Genomic DNA, 23,882 nt, shown 5'->3' with positions numbered 1-23,882 from the left:
TACAAGAAGTCAGTATGAGTTTATTTTGGTGTAAAAAAAATGTGAAATTTATACATAGTTTTTTATAATGTGACCTTTCCATGAACTTTTTGAAGACCTCTCATATAAGGACAAAAGTGACCGTGAGTTAAAGAAAGAGAAATTGAGTTCATCATAAGAAGTCACTTAGTCAATTTTTTTATAATCGTAAATCTACAGGAACATGTACCTTACCCTGAATATGTCATATTGCTTAGTAATAAAAACATCACAGAGAAAGAAAACTAGAATGTGTGTATTTAGAGCTGTGTCTATATATATTGAATAAATTCTAGACCAGGTTGGAATTAGGCCTATGTAGAGAATCACACAGTTAAAAGCCTTACCAAGCAGGAAAGCTGAACTTTGTAAAAAAGTCCCACTGCAGTGGTGGCATTTAGCCTGGTCACACACTATATGGATGGCTCTGTTTCACACACAAGACAAAACTATGTCACTTCCTGAAACCATCCTCTGACACAAAATTTACTCTGTGATTGGTAATTATTCATTGCAAAGTACTCTACAGAACTCCTTTCTCATCTGCTTCAGTATAGTCTGTTTATATAATATTCAAAAATTTAAAAGCATAAAATAACTTAATAACTAACACTTGGTGACTACTTAATGAATTTACTTGAAATGAAATTTTAATATCAATGATATTTTAAAATGAGGCCTCACTGAATATCCTACTGGGAAGCTGAGAAAAATTTTAAAATGTAAGTCTAAATTAACAAAGAACTAAAAGGAGTAGCAAAAACGTAAATGACTATCAGGGACATTTAGGGGTAAGTGAAATATTGTTAGAGATTAAAATACATAACAATAAGTAAAAAGAGTTAAAAATGAAATGGAGACCTTCCAGAAGGCAGCTGAGAACAGAGTTTATCCAAATGTGATAAAATATTGGAACAAGTATCACCCACGTTTCCCTCTTTTGTTCCTCATCTTTATTTCTTCTTCTGACCATCCTACCACCCTGGAAACTCAAAGCCTCCACATGACACACTACAACACCCTACTCAAGTCGGAATAGTTCACCTCTCCCTTAGCAAAACCCTTTCCAATTCTTTTCATAACCTGGCACACTAACAGACCAGTGTAATAACACAAGGAAACAGTAGATGTTTAATGGTAGAAGAATCCAGGTTAAAAGAGTCTCTTCAATTATAATTACAGAGAGGTAAGGATATCATGTACTCAAGATATCATAGGATGGTCGCAGACAATATTCTCCCATGAAGAGTACAATTCTCAGGTAAGTTTGTAGAATAGTGCAAAAAAGTATCGATTTACAGCTGGCTGTGACACCAGGGCACCAATGCTAGTCATATCTCAATAAAATGCAAAACGCCCATGTAACTCTTCCTGCTCTACCCTTTTAGTTTTAACACATAGAATTAGAATGACCCAATTAGGTAGACCAATTGTTTAAACAAAAGGATCAGCTTATATAAATTAGCGATGTATCTGAGAAAACATTTGCATGGCTCATTATTCTAGTGCAGAATTAGATACATTGGAATGGATTTAAGCAGACATGTGTCTATGCCACTTTGAAGAAAACAGATACCAATAAACAAAACACACACACACACAACATATGCCAATGATATTTCAATATATATTTGTACAATTTTCAAGTGTAATAGATCAATATTCAAATATCCAGCATTTTATATATATATCTATATATGTATATTTGTATATGTATGGAACAAAAGATAAAATATATTAAATATAAGTGTTCAAAGTGGAGTCAAAATTATAATCAACTTAGATTTTGCAAGAGTTAGCGTTCTCCTTAAAGTGGCAAAATATGGCAAGAAAAATAAGGTTGTAATTCTGCCTCTTCAACTTCCTAGCTATGGAAACTTAGGCAAATTGTGAGATAGAAATAAGAATGTGCACAACACATAACCTTGTTGTGAGGATTAAGTAGGTTAATACATAAAATGCACTTATGACAATGTATCACTATTCCGGAAAATTAGCAAACTACACAATCTAGATGCAGAAAATGACCCATTTATTGATATATGTTGATTTTTCAAAGATAGAGTTCAATATCTATGTTTTGTCAGAGACTAGAAATGTATAATGTTCAAACCTTCTCTGGTATCTATTTTCTTTCTTTTTTTTTTGAAACAGAATCACTCTCTGTTGCCAGGCACCAGGCTGGTGTGCAGTGGCGCGATCTCAGTTCATTGCAACCTCCGCCTCCTGGGTTCCCAGGTTCAAGCAATTCTCCTGCCTCAACCTCCCAAGTAGCTGGGACTACAGGCACATGCCACCATGCCTAGCTAATTTTTGTATTTTTTAGTAGAGATGGGGTTTCACCATGTTGGCCAGGATGGTCTCAATCTCCTAACCTTGTGATCCACCCGCCTCAGCCTCCCAAAGTACTGGGATTACAGGTGTGAGCCACCATGCCAGGCCTCTGATATCTATTTTCTAAAATTATCTTAGCAATTTCACCTCTTGGTAGGAATAACAGCATCCTCTTTCAGTACCTAATTTGTGTACTCTAATGCACATGGAGGAGATTATTTTGTAATTGTAGAAAGTGGCAGTATTTTGGTTAGGCCAAGGGTCCCTGAGGAGAAAAAAAAGGATAATTAAGAGAACTTATTACCCATCAGATTTCCTTGGACCAGTTTGAACCACGTTGATTACAAAAGTAAAGGCTAGAAGCTGATAGAGCTATTTTTGTAAAATACTTGACAAGATTCTAAGAGAAGAATAAATTTTAGAAATTGTTCTATTTTAAGAAAAACTTTGAGGAAAACTCCAAGTACATTCTCCCTGCCTCTGCACTGAAATCGGCACCATGCTATCACTCCACAAATCAGAAGACAATGCCCTTAGCAAGGACCATGTTATTTCCACCATAGATGCCATCCACCATGTTAGCAGAGTGGCTTTGTGGAGTGATTTTATGCACTATGGATGTCAAAAATGGTAGATGCTATATGAGGGACTGCAGATCATTCACTGATGTAATATTGGTTTACAGGCATTTATGAGATACACCTTTAGAAATTCATAGAAATAGCCAAGAAATACCTTGAGGCACTGCTTGAACATGAAGAGTGCTGTTGAGAAATCAGAATTGGGGTATAAAAATAAATGTGATTTCACTTATGCCTCAAAGCTGGTATTTCCTGGAGAATTTTAGATTTACATATGGTTACATGTAATTGATCTAGGCATCTTGTTTAGATAATAGAACTATGTACTGTCAGTTATACCATGCCTCAATAGTTTTAGTGATTTAAAATATATGGAATATATTTATACCTATAGTAAATGTTTCTAATAGGTAAAGTACAATTATTTCAAACATTTTTAATTTGTGGAGTTCTTAAAATACATGATTAAAGAAATGAAACAAAGACACCACAATGTTAGTTTAATTAATACTATAAGAAAATGCTAAAATAAAAAATGTTACTTAATGATAAAAATAGTTACCAACTGTAATCATTCTATACTTCACATAAGACAAAAAAGTCAACTCAATATATTTGAAAAAACATTTCAAAAGGATTTTACTTTTAAAGAAAATTATAGTATACTCTGACCTCATGTTCTAGATATTTTAATAGCGTAATATCACAAGCCTCCTTCCACATCCCATCAAAACTTCTGTCCCATAACTTTCATTTGTAGCCATTAAGAAGTAATGGGAACTAGACACACATCCTCCTGACTGAAATAATTATAAGACTGAGCAAAATCCATGAAACAACAGTTTTCAGACATTGCATAACAGGCAGTGTTAAGATAAAGGAAAGAAATAAGGTGAGATCTAAGGATGCCCCAGTTTATGGCCTGAAGAGGGATTTTGGCTGGCAGTGCTGGAAAGACAGACCCTAATAAAGACTGGTAATTTTCTTAAGTCAAGGAGGCACAGTTCAGGAAGAACAAAATAGCTGGAATTATTGAGACAAATATCTGGAAAGAAGAGAGCTACAGAGACAGCTGTGGAGGTCCCTTGTGTCTTCATGCAGCACCTGAGTACCCAGGGGCCAGTCTATTGTCTGGGTTCACTGGGGAAGGCCTGGAGCTTGTGTCTATATGAGTAGGTCTGGCATTGTGTCAGCAGGGACAGGTCTGGGGCTTGGGTTCTCAGGAGTAGGCCTGTATCCTGCATCCCTGGGGTCCAGCCTGGAGATAGCACCCACTGAGGTGGACCTGTTGACTGGATCCATGGGGACAGGCCTGCAGCCTGGTTCTACAGCAGTGTTCCTAAATCTGAGATCTGTATAGATGGCTCTCAAGCCTAGGTCCATGTAGGGCCACATCCTGGATCCATGGGGACAGATCTGATTTTAGGGCAGGCCATTAAACTGAGTTTGCCTGGCCAACTTATCACTAGTTTATGGGACAGGCCTGAGTCCTGCCTGTGGAAGGTATCCTAGAGCCTTGTGTCATGTGGACCAGCCTAAAGCTTGGGTTCACAGGAACCAACTTGGCAATGTAGTGTGCTTAGAGCCTGGGGCTGTCGGTGCTGCTTAGATGAAGCTGAATTCTGGAGCTATAGAGGCCAATCTGGAGCCTGGGGCTGCAAGACTGACCTAGAACCAGGACTGCTGGAATGGGTCTGGTGTTAGTGTCTGTGGGCCAAGGTAGGTGGTTACTTCATGTTCCTTCCCACATGCACAGGGTGTCACTCTCTACCTTCCACTCTGAATTACCCAGACTTGCAGGAGGAGCAAATGTGCAGATAATATAAAACTATCCTTCTATCCTCTTCAATGAATCTTTTCTTATTTCTGTGATCCATCGAGACGCTGTAATATTTCACTAGATTCCTTAAATCTTGTGAAGGATTTTTTTTAATGAATGGATAGTTGTTTAATTGAGGTTTCAGTGATGGGATGAGCACTATAAAATCCTATTCTGCCACCTTGCTAATATCAGTTTAAACATTATAAATTCAAAAAAGTAAATTTAAATAACAGTTTGCCTCAGAAATAGAAATTATCATTACTTTTTTTCCCAAGATCTTTATTTTATTATTATACTTTAAGTTCTGGGGTACATGTGCAGAATGTGCAGCTTTGTTACATACGTATACATGTGCCATGGTGGTTTGCTGCATCCATCAACCTGTCATCTACAAAGATATTTCTCTTCATGCTATCCCTCCCGTTACCCCTCAGCCCCTGACAGGCCCCAGTGTGTGATGTTTCATTCTCTGTGCCCATATGTTCTCATTGTTAAACTCCCACTTATGAAAGAGAACATGTGGTGTTTGGTTTTCTGTTCCTATATTAGTTTGCTGAGAATGATGGTTTCCAGCTTCATTCACGTCCCTGCATAGTACTTCATGATGTATATGTGCCACATTTTTTATCCAGTCTAACATTAATGGGCATTTGAGTTGGTTCTGAGTCTTTGCTGTTGTGAATAGTGCTGCAATAAACATATGAGTGCATGTCAAGGAGAACTACAAACCACTGCTCAAGGAAATAAGACAGGACACAAACAGATGAAAAACATTCCATGCTCATGGTTAGGAAGACTCAACATTGTGAAAATGGCTATACTGCTCAAAATCATTCATAGATTCAAAACTATCCCCATCAAGCTACCTATAACCCTCTTCACAGAAATGGAAAAAAAATCACCTTAAACTTTATATGGAATCAAAAGAGAGCCCACATAGCCAAGACAATACTAGGCAAAAAGAACAAAGCTAGAGGCATCATGCTACCTGACTTCAAACTATAATACAAGGCTATAGTAATCAAAACAGCATGGTACTGGTACCAAAACAGAGCTATAGACCAATGGAACAGAACAGAGGTCTTGGAGGCAACACCGACAACCATCTGATCTTTTACAAACCTGACTGAACAAGCAATAGGGATATTGGGAAAATTAGCCACGTGCAGAAAGCAGAAATTGAACCCCTTCCTGCCACTAAAATTGACTCCAGATGGATTAAAGACTTAAACATAAGACCTAACACCATAAAAACCCTAGAAGAAAACCTAGGTAAAACCATTTGGGACATAGCCATAGTCAAGGATTTCATGACTAAAACACCAAAAGCATTGGCAACAAAAGCCAAAATAGACAAATGGGACCGAATTAAACTCCAGAGCTTCTGTATAGCAAAAGAAACAATCATTAGAGTGATCTGGCAACCAACAGAATGGGAAAACATTTTTGCAATCTACCCATCTGACAAAGGGCTAATATCCAGAATCTACAAATAACAAAAACAGATTTACAAGAAAAAAAACAAACAAACCAATTCAAAAGTGGGCAAAGGATATAAACAGACACTTTCTAAAAGACATTTACCATTTTTTATTGTGACTATTTGATTCTTCTCTCATTTCTTCTTTATTAGTCTGGCTAGCAGTCTATCTATTTTGTTAATCTTTTCAAAAAAAAAAACCAGCTCCTGGATTTATTGATTTTTTTAAGGGTTTTCATGTCTCTGTCTCCTTCAATTCTGCTCTTATCTTAGATATTTCTTGTCTTCTGTCATTATGATGCTAGCTGGTTATTTTGCTTGTTAGTTGATGCAGTTTATTCATAGTATGGATGATCTTTACATTTTGGTTCTTTTTTGCAGTGGCTAGCATTGGTTGTTCCTTTCCATGTTTAGTGCTTCCTTCAGGAGCTCTTATAAGGCAGACATGGTGCTGACAAAATCCCTCAGCATTTGCTTGTCTGTAAAGGATTTTATTCCTCCTTCACTTATAAAGCTTAGTTTTGATGGATATGAAACACTGGGTTGAAAATTCTTTTCTTTATGAATGTTAAATATTGCCCCCACTCTTTTATGACTTCTAGGACTTCTGCAGAGAGATCCATTATTAGTTTGATGGACTTCCCTTTGTGGGTAATCCGACCTTTCTCTCTGGCTGCCCCTAATATTATTTTCTTCATTTCAACCTCAGTAAATCTGACGATTATATATCTTGGGGTTTCTCTTCTCGAGGAGTATCCTTAGGATGTCCTCTGTATTTCCTGAATTTGAATGTTGGCCTGTCTTGCTAGGTTGGGAAGTTCTGGATAATATCCTGAAGTGTGTTTTCCAACTCAGTTCCTTTATCTCTGCCACTTTCAGGTACACAAATCAAATGTAGGTTTGGTGTTTTGACATAGTTCCATATTTCTTGTGGGCTTTATTTGTTCCTTTTCATTCTTTTCTCTCTAATTTGTCTTAAAACTTTATTCCATTACGGTGATCTTCAAACTTTGATATTCTTTCTTCTGCTTGATGGATTTGGATCTTAACTTCTGTATGCTTCAGGAAGTTCTCATGCTGTGTTTTTCACCTCCAACAGGTCATTTATGTTCTTCTCTAAACGGCTTATTTTAATTAGCAATTCATTTAACCTTTTATCAATGTTTTTAGTTTCTTTGCATTGGGTTAGAACATGCTCATTTAGCTTGGAGGAGTTTGTTATTACTCACCTTCTGAAGCCTACTTCTGTCAATTTGTCAAACTCATTCTCCATCCAGTTTTGTTCCCCTTGCAGGCAATGAGTTTTGATCCTTTGGAGAAGAGGCATTTTGGTTTCTGAAATTTTCAGCCTTTTTCACTGAAAATTTTTTTATCTTTATGTTTTTTTCTTATCTTCATGGATTTATCTACATTTGGTCTTCGCTGTTGGTGACCTTTGGATGGAGTGTTTGGGTAGTTGTCCTTTATTTATTTTTTTAATTGCATTTAAGGTTTTGGGGTACATGTGCAGAACATGCAAGACATTTGCATAGGTACACACATGGCAGTGTGATTTGCTGCCTTCCTCCCCTTCCCACACATTTGGCATTTCTCCCCAGGCTATTCCTTCCCAGCTCCCCGCTCTGCTGTCCCTCCCCTCTTCCCCCAATAGACCCCAGTGTTTCATACTCCCTTCCCTGTGTCCATGTGTTCTCATTATTCATCAACCACCTATGAGTGAGAATATGTGGTATTTCATTTTCTGTTCTTGTGTCAGTTTGCTGAGAATGATGTTCTCCAGATTCATCCATGTTCCTACAAATGACACGAACTCATAGTTTTTGATGGCTGCATAATATTCCATGGTGTATATGTGCCACATTTTCCCAATCCAGTCTATCATCAATGGGCATTTAGGTTGGTTCCAGGTCTTTGGTATTGTAAACAGTGCTGCAATGAACATTCGTGTGCATGTGTCCTTAGTAGAACAATTTATAGTCCTTTGGATATATACCCAGTAATGGAATTGTTGGGTCAATTGGAATTTCTATTTCTAAGGCCTTGAGGAATAGCCACACTGTCTTCCACAATGGTTGAACTAGTTTACACTCCCACCAACAGTGTAAAAGTGTTCCTATTTCTCCATATCCTCTCCAGCATCTGTTGTCTCCAGATGTTTTAATGATCGCCATTCTAACTGCCGTGAGATGGTATCTCAATCTGGTTTTGACTTGCATCTCTCTAATGACCAGTGATGATGAGCAGTTTTTCATATGTTTGTTGGCCTCTGTGTGTCTTCTTTTGTAAAGTGTCTGTTCATATCCTTTGCCCATTTTTGAATGGGCTTGTTTTTTTCCTGTAAATCTGTTTGAATTCTTTGTAAATTCTAGATATCAGCCCTTTGTCAAATGGGTAGACTGCAAATTTTTTTCCCATTCTGTTGGTTGACAATTCACTCTAGTGACGGTTTCTTTTGCCATGCAGAAGCTGTGGAGTTTCATTAGGTAACATTTGTCTATTTTGGCTTTTGTTACCAATGCTTTTGGTGTTTTGTTCATGAAGTCCTTGCCCACTCCTCTGTCCTAAATGGTTTTGCCTAGATTTCCTTCTAGGGTTTTTATGGTGCCAGGTCTTATGTTTAAGACTTTAATCCATCTGGAGTTAATTTTAGTGTAAGGTGTCAGGAAGGGGTCCAGTTTCTGCTTTCTGCACATGGCTAGCCAGTTTTCCCAACACCATTTATTAAACAGGGAATCCTTTCCCCATTGCTTGTTTTTCTCATGTTTATCAAAGATTGTATGGTTGTAGATATGTTGTGTTGCCTCCAAGGCCTCTGTTTTGTTCCAATGGTCTATATCTCTGTTTTGATACCAATACCATGCTGTTTTGATTACTGTAGCCTTGTAGTATAGTTTGAAATCCGGTAGTGTGATGCCCCCTGCTGTGTTCTTTTTGCTTAGAATTGACTTGGCTATGCGGGCTCCCTTTTGGTTCCATATGAAGTTCGTGGTGGTTTTCTCCAGGTCTGTGAAGAAAGTCAATGGTAGCTTGATGGGTATAGCATTGATTCTGTAAATTACTTTGGGCAGTATAGCCATTTTTACAATATTAATTCTTCCTAACCATGAACATGGAATGTTTCTCCATCTGTTTGTGTCCTCTCTGACCTCGTTGAGCAGTGGTTTGTAGTTTTCCTTGAAGAGGTCCCTTACATTCCTTGTGAGTTGTATTCCAAGGTATTTTATTCTTTTTGTAGCAATTGCGAATGGCAGTTCGTTCTTGATTTGGCTTTCTTTATGTCTGTTATTGGTGTAGAGGAAGGCTTGTGATTTTTGCACATTGATTTTATATCCTGAGACTTTGCTGAAGTTGCTTATCAGTTTTAGGAGTTTTTGGGCTGAGGTGATGGGGTCTTCTAGGTATACTATCATGTCGTCTAAAAATAGAGACAATTTGGCTTCCTCCTTTCCTATTTGAATACCCTTTATTTCTTTTTCTTGCCTGATTGCTATGGCTAGAACTTCCAGTACTATATTGAAGGGAGTAGTGAGAGAGGGCATCCATGTCTAGTGCCTGATTTCAAAGGGAATGCTTCTAGCTTTTGCCCATTCAGTATGACATTGGCTGTTGGTTTGTCGTAAGTAGCTTTTATTACTTTGAGGTACATTCCACTGATATCGAGTTTATTGAGGGTTTTTAGCATAAAGGGATGTTGAATTTTGTCAAATGCCTTCTCTACATCAATTGAGATAATCATGTGGTTTTGTTTTTGGTTCTGTTTATGTGGTGAATTACGTTTATAGACTTGTGTATGTTGAACCAGCCTTGCATCCCCAGGATGAATCCTACTTAATCATGATGTATAAGTGTTTTGATGTGCTGTTGCAATCGGCTTGCCAGTATTTTATTGAAGATTTTTGCATGTATGTTCATCGTGGATATTGGCCTGAAGTTTTCTTTTCTTGTTGGGTCACTGCCAGGTTTTGGTAACAGGATGATGTTGGTATCATAAAATGATTTGGGAAGGATTTCCTCTTTTTGGATTATTTGGAATAGTTTCAGAAGGAATGGTACCAGTTCCTCTTTTTTTTCCTCTTAGAATTCGTCTGTGAACCCATCTGGACCTGGACTTTTTGTGTGTTAGGCTCTTAATTTCTGCCTCGACTTCAGACCTTGTTATTGGTCTGTTCATAGTTTCGGCTTCCTCCTGGTTTAGGCTTGCGAGGATGCAAGTGTCCACAAATTAATTCATTTTTTCCAGGTTTACTAGTTTATGTGCATAGAGTTCTTTGTAAAATTTTCTGATGATGGTTTGAATTTCTGTGGAATCTGTGGTGATTTCCCCTTTATCGTTTTTTATTACATCTATTTGGTTGTTCTCTCTTTTATTTTATTTTTTTTTTAATTTTTTATTGGATTTTAGGTTTGGGGCACATGAGCAGAGCATGTAAGACAGTTGCATAGGAACACACATGGCAGTGTGCTTTTCTTTCCTTCTCCCCTTAACCCACATTTGGCATTTCTTTCCAGGCTATCCCTTCCCACCTCCCCCTCCCACTGGCCCTCAACTTTTCCCCCCAATAGACCCCAGTGCTTAGTACTCCCCTTTCTGTGTCCATGTGTTCTCATTTTTCATCACCCACCTATGAGTGAGAATATGTGGTGTTTCATTTTGTGTTCTTGTGTCAGTTTGCTGAGGATGACGCTCACCAGATTCATCCATGTCCCTACAAATGACACAAACTCATCATTTCTGATTGCTGCATAATATTCCATGGTGTATATGTGCCACATTTTTCCAATCCAGTCTATTATCAATGGGCAATTTGGTTGATTCCAGGTCTTTGCTATTGTAAACAGTGCTGCAATGAACATTCGTGTACATGTGTCCTTATAGTAGAACGATTTATAGTCTTTTGGATATATACCCAGTAATGGGATTGCTGGGTCAAATGGAATTTCTATTTCTAAAACCTTGAGGAATTGCCACACTGTCTTCCACAATGGTTGAACTAATTTACACTCCCACCAACAGTGTAAAAGTGTTCCTTTTTCTCCACATACTCTCCAGCATCTGTTGTCTCCAGATTTTTTAATGAATGCCATTCTAACTGGCGTGAGATGGTATCTCAATGTGGTTTTGATTTGCATCTCTCTGATGACCAGTGACGATGAGCATTTTTTCATATGATTGTTGGCCTCATCTATGTCTTCTTTCATAAAGTGTCTGTTCATATCCTTTGCCCACTTTTGAATGGGCTTGTTTGTTTTTCTCCTGTAAGTCTGTTTGAGTTCTTTGTAAATTCTGGATATCAGCCCTTTGTCAGATGGGTAAACTGCAAAATTTTTTTCCCATTCTGTTGGTTGCCGATCCACTCTAGTGACTGTTTCTTTTGCCGTGCAGAAGCTGTGGAGTTTCATTAGGTCCCATTTGTCTATTTTGGCTTTTGTTGCCAATGCTTTTGGTGTTTTGTTCATAAAGTCCTTGCCTACTCCTATGTCCTGGATAGTTTTGCCTAGATTTCCTTCTAGGGTTTTTATGGTGCCAGGTCTTACGTTTAAGTCTTTAATCCATCTGGAGTTAATTTTAGTGTAAGGTGTCAGGAAGGGGTCCAGTTTCTGCTTTCTGCACATAGCTAGCCAGTATTCCCAACACCCTTTGTTAAACAGGGAATCCTTTCCCCCTTGCTTGTTTTTGTCAGGTTTATCAAAGATTGTATAGTTGTAGATAGGTTGTGTTGCCTCCAGTGCCTCTGTTTTCTTCCATTGGTCTATATCTCTGTTTTGGTAGCAGTACCATGCTGTTTTGATTACTGTAGCCTTGTAGTATAGTTTGAAATCCGGTAGTGTGATGCCCCGCGCTGTGTTCTTTTTGCTTAGAATTGACTTGGCTATGTGCGCTCTCTTTTGGTTCCATATGAAGTTCATGGTGGTTTTTACCAGTTCTGTGAAGAAAGTCAATGGTAGCTTGATGGGGATAGCGTTGATTCTGTAAATTACTTTGGGCAGTATAGCCATTTTCACGATATTAATTCTTCCTAACCATGAACATGGAATGTTTCTCCATCTGTTTGTGTCCTCTCTGATTTCGTTGAGCAGTGGTTTGTAGTTCTTTTTGAAGAGGTCCCTAACGTTCCTTGTGAGTTGTATTCCAAGGTATTTTATTCTTTTTGTAGCAATTGTGAATGGCAGTTCGTTCTTGATTTGGCTTTCTTTAAGTCTGTTATTGGTGTAGACGAATGCTTGTGATTTTTGCACATTGATTTTGTATCCTGAGACTTTGCTGAAGTTGCTTATCAGTTTCAGGAGTTTTTGTGCTGAGGTGATGGGGTCTTCTAGGTATACTATCATGTCGTCTGCAAATAGAGACAATTTGGCTTCCATCTTTCCTATTTGAATACCCTTTATTTCTTTTTCTTGCCTGATTGCTATGGCTAAAACTTTCAGTACTATATTGAATAGGAGTGGTGAGAAAGGGCATCCTTGTCTAATGCCGGATTTCAAAGGGAATGCTTCCAGTTTTTGCCCATTCAGTATGATATTGGCTGTCGGTTTGTCATAAATAGCTTTTATTACTTTGAGATACGTTCCATCGATACCGAGTTTATTGAGGGTTTTTAGCATAAAGGGCTGTTGAATTTTGTCAAATGCCTTCTCTGCGTCAATTGAGATAGTCATGTGGTTTTTGATTTTCGTTCTGTTTATGTGGTGAATTACGTTTATAGACTTGTGTATGTTGAACCAGCCTTGCATCCCCGGGATGTATCCTACTTGATCATGGTGAATAAGTTTTTTGATTTGCTGTTGCATTCGGCTTGCCAATATTTTATTGAAGATTTTTGCATCTATGTTCATCATGGATATTGACCTGAAGTTTTCTTTTCTTGTTGTGTCTCTGCCAGGTTTTGGTATCAGGATGATGTTGGTCTCATAAAATGATTTGGGAAGTATTCCCTCTTTTTGGATTGTTTGAAATAGTTTTAGAAGGAATGGTACCAGCTCCTCTTTGTGTGTCTGGTAGAATTCGGCTGTGAACCCGTCTGAACCTGGGCTTTTTTTGTGTGGTAGGCTCTTAATTGCTGCCTCGACTTCTGCCCTTGTTATTGGTCTATTCATAGTTTCAGCTTCCTCCTGGTTTAGGCTTGGGAGGACACAGGAGTCCAGGAATTTATCCATTTCTTCCAGGTTTACTAGTTTATGTGCATAGAGTTGTTTGTTATATTCTCTGCTGATGGTTTGAATTTCGGTGGAATCTGTGGTGATTTCCCCTTTATCATTTTTTATTGCATCTATTTGGTTGTTCTCTCTTTTCTTTTTAATTAATCTGGCTAGTGGTCTGTCTATTTGGTTGATCTTTTCAGAAAACCAGCTCTTGGATTTATTGATATTTTGAAGGGTTTTTCGTATCTCAATCTCCTTCAGTTCAGCTCTGATCTTAGTTATTTCTTGTCTTCTACTGGCTTTTGAGTTTTTTTGATCTTGCTCCTCTAGCTCTTTCAATTATGACGATAGGGTGTCAATTTTGGATCTCTCCATTCTCCTCATATGGGTACTTGTTGCTATATACGTTCCTCTAGAGACTGCTTTAAATGTGTCCCAGAGGTTCTGGCATGTTGTGTCTTCGTTCTCATTGGTTTTGAAGAACTTCTTTATTTCTGACTTCATTTCATTGTTTACCCAGTCAACATTGAAGAGCCAGTTGTTCAGTTTCCATGAAGCTGTGAGGTTCTGGGTTGGTTTCTGTATTCTGAGTTCTAACTTGATTGCACTATGGTCTGAGAGGCTGTTTGTTATAATTTCAGTTGTTTTGCATTTGTTGAGCAGTGCTTTACTTCCAATTATGTGCTCAATTTTTGAGTAGGTGTGATGTGGTGCTGAGAAGAATGTATATTCTGTGGATTTGGAGTGGAGAGTTCTGTAAATGTCTATCAGGTTTGCTTGCTCCAGGTCTGAGTTCAAGCCCTGGATATCCTTGTTGATTTTCTGTCTGGTTGATCTGTCTAATATTGACAGTGGAGTGTTAAAGTCTTTCACTATTATTGTGTGGGAGTCTAAGTCCTTTTGTAAGTCATTAAGAACTTGCCTTATGTATCTGGGTGCTCCTGCATTGGGTCCATATACGTTTAGGATCTTTAGCTCTTCTTGTTTTATCGATCCTTTTACCAGTATGTAATGGCCTTCTTTGTCTCTTTTGATCTTTGTTGCTTTAAAGTCTATTTTATCAGAGATGAGAATTGCAACTCCTGCTTTCTTTTGCTCTCCATTTGCTTGGTAAATCTTCCTCCATCCCTTTATTTTGAGTCTTTGTGTATCCTTGCATGTGAGATAGGTTTCTTGGATACAGCACACTGATGGGTTTTGGATTTTTATCCAATTTGCCAGTCTGTGTCTTTTGATTGGTGCATTTAGTCCATTTACATTTAGGGTTAATACTGTTATGTGTGAATTTAATACCGCCATTTTGATGCTAAGTGGCTGTTTTGCCTGTTACTTGTTGTAGATTCTTCATTATGTTGATGCTCTTTAACTTTTAGTGTGATTTTGGAATGGCTGGTACTGGTTGTTCCTTTCTATGTGTAGTACCTCTTTTAGGAGCTCTTGTAAAGCTGGCCTGGTGGTGACAAAGTCTCTGAGTACTTGCTTGTTCACAAAGGATTTTATTTTTCCTTCACTTCTGAAGCTCAGTTTGGCCTGATATGAAATTCTGGGTTGAAAGTTCTTTTCTTTAAGAATGTTGAATATTGGCCCCCACTCTCTTCTGGCTTGTAGTGTTTCTGTCGAGAGATCTGCTGTGAGTCTGATGGGCTTCCCTTTGTGGGTAACTCGACCTTTCTCTCTGGCTGCCCTTAGTATTTTCTCTTTTATTTCAACCTTGTTGAATCTGACGATTATGTGCCTTGGGGTTGCTCTTCTTGCAGAATATCTTTGTGGTGTTCTCTGTATTTCCTGCATTTGAGTGTTGGCCTGTCTTGCTATGTGGGGGAAATCTTCCTGGATGATGTTCTGAAGAGTATTTTCCAGCTTGGATTCATTCTCTTTGTCCCCTTCTGGTACACCTATCAAACGTAGGTTAGGTCTTTTCACATAGTCCCACATTTCTTGGAGACTTTGTTCATTCTTTGTTGTGCTTTTTTCTCTAATCTTGGTTTCTCGTTTCATTTCATTGAGTTGGTCTTCGACTTCAGATATTCTTTCTTCTGCTTGGTCAATTCGGCTATTGAAACTTGTGCATGCTTCGCGAAGTTCTCGTATTGTGTTTTTCAGCTCTTTTAATTCATTCATATTCCTCTCTAAGTCATCCATTCTTGTTATTATTTCCTCATATCTTTTTTTAAGTTCCTTAGTTTCTTTGTATTGATTTAATACATGTTCTTTTAGCTCACAAAAGTTTCTCATTATCCACCTTCTGAAGTTTAATTCCGTCATTTTGTCACAGTCATTCTCCATCCAGCTTTGTTCCCTTGCTGGTGAGGAGTTTTGGTCCTTTCTAGGAGGTGAGGTGTTCTGGTTTCGGGTGTTTTCCTCCTTTTTTCACTGGTTTCTTCCCATCTTTGTGGGTTTATCTGCTTGTCGTCTGCGTAGTTGCTGACTTTTCGATTGGGTCTCTGAGTGGACACCCAGATTGTTGATGATGAAGTATTTCTGTTACTTTGTTTTCCTTCTACCAGCCTAGCCCCTTCACTGTACGACTGCTGAGGTCCATTCCAGGCCCTGCTTTTGTGGGTTGCACCTCTAGCAGCTGTGGCACAGTGAGGGATGCTACCCGTTTCTTTTTCTGCTATCTTTGTCCCAGGATGATGCCTGCCAAATGTCAGTCTTTTTGATATAGAGGGTTCAGGGAGCTGCTTGAGGAGACAGTCTGTACTTTTTTGGAGCTCAATTTCTGAGCTGTGAGCTCTGTTGTTCATTCAGGGCTGTTAGGCTGCTATGTTTCATTATGCTGCAACAGAGCTCATTAAAGAAAAACCCTTTTTTTCTAAAATGCTCTGTGTTGGGGGGTTCAGGCTTTATTTTTCGATGTCGGATGAGGTGTCCTGCCCAGCTAGAATGCAGACTAGCCACTGTTTGGCTGCCGAGGCTCCGCCCTGCTGTTGTGTGATTCGCCCTGTTCCTGCAGGCTCTGCTGTGGTCTCTGCCATGCCCTGCGGTGGAGTCTCTTCATTGTAGCGTGTTGCCTCAGCAACGGCAGGCTGCGTCAGCAGTGCGCGTGTATCTCAGTAGAGACGGGTTGCCTCGGCAACAGCTGGCTGTGTCAGCAGTGGGCGTGTATCTCAGTTGGGGCAGTTTGCCTTGGTAGTGGTGGATGCCCCTCCCCCACAGAGCGTCTTGGACCCTCTGCTCGGGATAGTTTGAAATCGCGGTTTTGTTCGTCCCACTGGGTGTCCCAAACGATCTGTCCCTGCAATCCCCTGGGCTGGCCTACTGTCCAAGTCTCATTCAGTCTCAAGTCCAGCCCTCTCAAGTCTCAGGTTGCCAGTTCAACAGGGCACCTGGACAAGCGCGCCCTGCGGGGATTGCTGGGTAGGGCCGGCCGCCGCCGCCCCGGCTGCCGGCTTCACCAGGCAGACCTGCTGCCTGGCGTCCCATGTCTTTTTTATACTTTCCCCGTTCTGTGGGCAACAAAGATCAGTCTGGAAATGCAGCTCTGACTCACCGTTTGCGAATTCAAGAAGATCTCCAATCCCGGGTTGTTCTCACAGTGCCATCTTGAGTCCCCCCTCCTCTCTTTTATTTTTAATCAATCTGGCTAGTGGTCTATTTTGTTGATCTTTTCAATAAACCAGCTCTTGGATTTATTGATTTTTTGAAGGGTTTTTCTTGTCTCTATCTCCTTCAGTTCTGCTCTGATCTTAGTTATTTCTTGTCTTCTGCTAGGTTTTGAGATTTTTTGATTTTGCTCCTCTAACTCTTTCAATTTTGATGATAGGGTATCAATTTTGGATCTCTCCACTCTTCTCATGTGGGCACTTATTGTTGTATATTTTCCTCTAGAGACTGCTTTAAGTGTGTCCGAGAGATTCTGGTATGTTGTGTCTTCATTCTCGTCGGTTTCAAAGAACTTCTTTATTTCTGCCTTCATTTCATTGTTTATCCAGTCAACATTCAAGAGCCAGTTGTTCAGTTTCCATGAAGCTGTGTGGTTCTGGGTTAGTTTCTGAATTCTGAGTTCTAACTTGATTGCACTATGATCTGAGAGACTGTTTGTTATGATTTCAGTTGTTTTGCATTTGCTGAGGAGTGCTTTACTTTTAATTATGTGGTCAATTTTAGAGTAGGTGTGATGTGGCACTGAGAAGAATGTATATTCTGTGGATTTGGGGTGGAGAGTTCTGTAAATGTCTATCAGGTTTGCTTGCTCCAGGTCTGAGTTCAAGCCCTGGATATCCTTGTTGATTTTCTGTCTGGTTGATCTGTCTAATATTGACAGTAGAGTGTTAAAGTCTCCCTCTATTATTGTGTGGGAGTCTAAGTCTCTTTGTAAGTCATTAAGAACTTGCCTTATATATCTGGGTGCTCTTGTATTGGGTCCATATACATTTAGGATCATTAGCTTTTCTTGTATTGATCCTTTTACCATTATGTAATGACCTTCTTTGTCTCTTTTGATTTTTGTTGCTTTAAAGTCTATTTTATCAGAGACGAGAATGGCAACTCCTGCTTTTTTTTGCTCTCCATTTGCTTGGTAAATCTTCCTCCATCCCTTTATTTTGAGCCTTTGTGTATCCTTGCATGTGAGATGGGTTTCCTAGATACATCACACTGATGGGTTTTGGATTTTTATCCAATTTCCAGTCTGTGTCTTTTGATTGGTGCATTAAGCCCATTTACATTTAGGGTTAATATTGTTATTTGCGAATTTGATACTGCCATTTTGATGCTAGCTGGCTGTTTTGCCCGTTAGTTGATGCAGATTCTTCATTTTGTTGATGCTCTTTAGCATTTGGTATGTTTTTAGAATGGCTGGTACTGGTTGTTCCTTTCTATGTATAGTGCCTCTTTCAGGAGCTCTTGTAAAGCAGGCCTGGTGTTGACAAAATCTCTGAGTACTTGCTTGTTTGTAAAGGATTTTATTTTTCCTTCACTTATGAAGCTCAGTTAGGCTGGATATGAGATTCTGGGTTGAAAGTTCTTTTCTTTAAGGATGTTGAATATTGGCCCCCAATCTCTTCTGGCTGGTAGAATTTCTGCTGAGAGATCTGCTGTTAATCTGATGGGCTTCCCTTTGTGGGTGACCCAACCTTTCTCTCTGGCTGTCCTTAGTATTTTCTCCTTCATTTCAACCCTGGTGAATCTGCCGATTATGTGCCTTGGGGTTGCTCTTCTTGCAGAATATCTTTGTGGTGTTCTCTGTATTTCCTGGACTTGAATATTGGCCTGCCTTGCTAGGTTGGGGAAATTTTCCTGGATAATATCCTGAGGAGCATTTTCCAGCTTTGATTCATTCTCTATGTTCCATTTGGTACACCTATCAAACATAGGTTAGGTTTCTTCACATAGTCCCACATTTCTTGGAGACTTTGTTCATTCCTTTTTGCGTTTTTTTTTTTTTTCTAATCCTGGTTTCTCGTTTTATTTCATTGAGTTAGTCTTCGACTTCTGATATTCTTTCTTCTGCTTGGTCAATTCGGCTGTTGAAACTTGTGCATGCTTCGCAAAGTTCTCGTGTTGTCTTCTTCAGCTCTTTCAATTCATTCATATTCCTCTCTAAGTTATCCATTCTTGTTATTATTTCCTCGAATCTTTTTTTATATCTTTTTCCAAGGTTCTTTGTTTCTTTGTATTGAGTTAGAACATGTTCTTTTAGCTCACAGAATTTGTCCTTACCCACTTTCTGAAGTCTGATTCCATCATTTCATCACAGTCATTCTCCATCCAGCTTTGTTCCCTTGCTGGTGAGGAGTTTTGGTGCTTTGTAGGAGGCGAGGTGTTCTGGTTTCGGGTGTCTTCCTCCTTTTTGTGCTGGTTTCTTTTGATCTTTGTGGATTTATCCACCTGTCGTCTGAGTAGTTGCTGAATTTTCGATTGGGTCTCTGAGTGGACACCCAGATTGTTGATGATGAGGTATTTCTATTACTTGGTTTTCCTTCTACCCATCTAGCCCCTTTGTTGTATGACTGCTGAGGTCCACTTCAGGCCCTGCTTCTCTAGGGTACACCTGTAGCAGCTGCAGAACAGTGAGGGATGCTACCAGTTTCTTCTGCTGCTATTTTTTTCCCAGAATGATGCCTGCCTAATGTCAGTCTGATAGGTTTTTTTTTTTGAGGTGACTCTGTATATACAGGTGTCAAGGAGCTGCTTGAGGAGACGGTCCATACTTTATAGGAGCTCAAGTGCTGAGCTGTGAGCTCTGTTGTTCATTCAGGGCTGTTAGGCTGCTACGTTTATGTCTGCTACAGCAGAACTCTTAAAACCCCTTTTTTTTCCTCAGATGCTCTGTCTCAGGGAGTTGGGGCTCTCTTTATGAGTGTCTGTTGCACTCTCCTGCCCAGCTAGGAGGCAGTCTAGTCACTATTTGCCTGTCAAGACTCCGCCCTGCTGATGTGGGGCTTCCCTGTTGCTGTGGGCTCTGCCCTGTAGCCATGGGCTCCTCCCTGCTGCCACGGGCTTCGCCCTGCAGTGGAGTCTCTCAGTTATGGCAGGTTGCCTCGGCAAAGGCAGGCTGCATCAGCAATGGGAGTGTACCTCAGTAGGGGCGGATTGCCTTGGTAATGGCAGATGCCCCTCTTCCACCGAGCTGCACCATCCTGGCTTCAGCTGTGCCTGCAGTGAGACTCTCTACCTGGAACATTTCGAATTGCCATTTTATTTGTCCCTGTGGGGGTGAAACCCACTGAGCCTGCTCGCCTGGCTCCCTGCTTCAGAGTGTCTTGCTTTTTTTTTTTTTTTTAAGTTGAATGGATGGCTCTCTCCCAGGTGCTTCGGTCGCCTGCTCTTAGGGCACCTGGATCTGTGTGATTTCCCATGCAGCAAGCCACTGCACTGGCTCAAATGCCATTTCCCAGGAATCTCCTGGTCTGGCTCACTGTGCAAGTCCCGTTTAATCAGATGGATATGCTAATCTGCCCTCCCAAATCTCAGATTGCCAGTTTAGCAGGGCATCTGGACCAGTGTGTTTTGTGCAGAGTGTTGCAGAGTGCCGCTGCCCTGCGGCGCCAGCTGAAGTGGCCACAACAGCCAAAAGGGCTTCTCTTGCATCCTGTGTCTCTCCTACACCTGGGAATTTCCCCATTCTGTGGGCAACAAAGATCTGTCTGGAAATGCGTCTTTGATTCACCCTCTGTGCATTGACTGAGAGCTGCGATCCTGAGTTGTTCTTACCACGCCATCTTTAATCCGCACTCTGGTAGTTTTCTTTTTGTTGATGTTGATGCTATTGCTTTCTGTTTGTTAGTTTTCCTTCTAACAGTCAGGCCTCTGTTCTGCAGGTCTGCTGGAGTTTGCTGGGTGTCTACTCCAGACCCTGTTTGCCTGGTATCACCAATGGAGGCTGCAGAACAGCCAAGATTGCTGCCTGTTTTCTCCTCTGGAAGTTTCATCCTACAGGGCCACCCACCAGATGCCAGCCAGAGCTCTCCTGTATGAGATGTCTGTTGACCCCTGCTGAGTCTTTCTCTTTGTCAGGAGACATGGGGATCAGGGATCCACTTGATGAGGCAGTCTGTCCCTTAGCAGAGCTCAAGTGTCACTTGCTGGGAGATCCACTGATCTCTTTAGAGCTGTCAGGTAGGAACCTTTAAGTCTACTGTATCTATACCCATAGCCACCCCTTCCCTGAGGTGCTCTGTCCCAGGGAGATTAAGTTTAATGTATAAGCCTCTGACTAGGGCTGCTTCCTTTCTTTCAAAGATGTCCTTCCCAGAGAGGAAGAATCTAAAGAGGCAGTCTGGCTACTGCGTCTTTGTGGCTCTGTAGTAGGCTCTGCACATTCTGAACTTCCTGGTGGCTTTCTTCACACTGTGTGGGGAAAACCATCTACTCAAGCCCCACCCCCCCATCCAGTTTGAGCATCCCAGGTCAAGTTGAGACTTCTATGGTGGCAGTGAGAATTTCATGCCAGTAGATCTTAGCTTGCTGGGCTCCGTGACAGTGGGATCTGCTGAGTTAGACCACATGGCTACCTGGCTTCAGCCCCCTTTCCAGGGAAGTAAACCATTATGTCTTGCTGCCCTTCCAGGCACCATTGGGGTATGAAAAAATCTTGTACAGCTAACTCGGGGTCTGCCCAAATGGCCCCCAAGTTTTATGCTTGAAACCCAGGTCTCTTGTGGTATAGTCAACCTAGGGAATCTCCTGGTCTGTGGGTTGCAAAGACTATGGGAAAAGTGTAGTATCTGGGCTGACTATCACAGTCCCTCATGGCACAACCCCTCACTGCTTCCCTTGGCTAGAGGAGGGAGTTTCTCAACCCCTTGTGCCTCCTGGGTAAGATGATGCCCTATCCTGCTTCTTCTCTCACTCCGTGGGCTGCACCGACTATCTAACCAGTACCAATAAGATGCATTGGTTACCTCAGTTGGGAATGCAAAAATCACCCACCTTCTGCATTGGTCTTGCTAGGAGCTGCAGATGAAAGTTGTTCCTATTCAGCTATCTGGCCTGAAGCCCCAGAATAAATTTTATGGTCCAGTTAAGGGTGGATGGTGAAGTGATCCATGCAATTCTAAAACCATACGGAGCTTGATTTAGCACAGATCTGATACTTTACTATTCAATTTATAAGCACCACACATATTCTGTGAGCTATTTTTTTTGTTATGTTTCTATGTTTAATCTCTTTACTCTTTATTGTCCCAATACCCTTGTGAGTAGATGTAAACAGGTTTTAACCAGGGAACACCAGTGGGGGGCTGGGATACAGCTTTCAGTTTCTGCTTGGAACTACTTAATTTCAACGGTTATCACATTAGCAAAGTTCACTTCATTACATTGGGTGTCAAAAATATTGTCTGAAAAGTAACATGAGTCAGTTATTATACTACATTAACTTTTTCATTTCTTTATTCATAAGTAACATTTACTGAGTGGTCAATTTTGCCAGGTCCTCTTCTAGGCAACAGAAACACATATTTGGAAAAAAAACAAAAGCCTTGTTCTTACATGGTTTACATTTCAGTAGCAGAATGCAGGCCAAAGAAAATAATCAATGATCTATCTTTTACGTCTATCATAGAGAAAAGGAAAGTAAGGACAGAGTTGTGATTAGCCAGGGGAGGTAATATGTGAACAAAAACCTGAAATGAAAGGAGCCAAGTCAATATCCACCTGAATGGTCATGGCATAGGTAAGTTTTATAATGACCTTGGGGGTAAAAGACTACTTGGCACATGTGAGGATCAGCAAGGAGACTCATTTGATGGGGGTGAAGAAGCTGGTAGCAGTGAAAGTGGATGGGGTCAGAGAGGTTCTTAGGTGCCAGGTAATGATCAATTATCCCATGCCATAGTAAAGATTTTGGATTTTATTCCACCGAGATGGGAACACACAAAGGGTTTGAGCATAGAACTGACACTTTGAAAAGTTTATTGCTGCTACGCAGGGAAAACGTCAGTTGTACTAACTATGCCATGATTAACATTTTATAATCTTGTTTGCACAATGGTAATGTACAAAACCAACCTATAAACTTTGTTCCCATATTTATAATGCAAAGTATGCTCAGCAATTATCCTGTGGTATGACGTACCATACATGATGACATGCCTTTTACGATGCAGTGCTTTGTTTACCTATGTAATTAACCCTCACATCTTGCACATTTAACCCAGAACTTAAAAGTAAAATAAAATAAAATAAAGATGCAGTACTTAAATAGTTTTTTTCTTTCTAAGAGTGTCATAGTTTAAGTCTGTAAAATAATCGATGCTGCTTTCAAAAGTAATGTTATTAAACTTCTGTCGTGATACAGAAATCTAGAATTGTCTGTTTCTCCCTTTTTATTTTTTATGTCTCATTCATGTTATGTCATACCATTGTTGTCTCTGCTAGAATTAGGAATATGTGGTTAGTAATTTAGTTTAGTTGGTTCTGCTTTATGGCACTATAACTTTAAAAAATGCATTTATAAAACTGGAATGTTTTTCAACTCTCATTAAGAGGTTTTGGATAATGTCAAAAGTGACTATTAAATCAGCCATCCAGATTATTTCTACACAATTAAATTTGAAGCACCCTAGAGATGAGTAAAGTCAGTTTAGAAAAAAAGAAATAAAAATTAAAAGAAAAATGTGGGTTTCTTTGTTGTTGTTATTATCATAAGGACTCAGTTAAAAAAAAATTGAACCCACTTATGACAGGAGAAGGCTGGGGTCAAACCACAGGGAACTGTGTGAATGAGGAAAAGGCGCGTGCAGGAGACCGAGTCATTACCACTTTCAGACCATTTTTGAAATGTCTTGGTGATCCTAATTAAATGTTTTTTTATTTTTATTTTTGAAATAAGCTGAAATGCTCCTGGATTAACATGAAATGGCTAAAAAATAGGATAATATATTTGCCACACAAGTTAGGGAGGCTTTAGAAGAAGAGAAGACGACATTTTCCCTCACAGCTGTTTCTCGATGAATTAGGCTCTAAATGTCTGTGAGAAATTATTACTGAAAAATAAGATAATACCCAAATACTAAATAGAATATATTATCATTGAAGCCAAACTTGAATATTTTATTCT

Source organism: Callithrix jacchus, chromosome 3, assembly GCF_049354715.1.
Source record: "Callithrix jacchus isolate 240 chromosome 3, calJac240_pri, whole genome shotgun sequence".
Lineage (NCBI taxonomy): Eukaryota > Metazoa > Chordata > Mammalia > Primates > Cebidae > Callithrix > Callithrix jacchus.
This window is presented reverse-complemented; position numbering follows the sequence as displayed.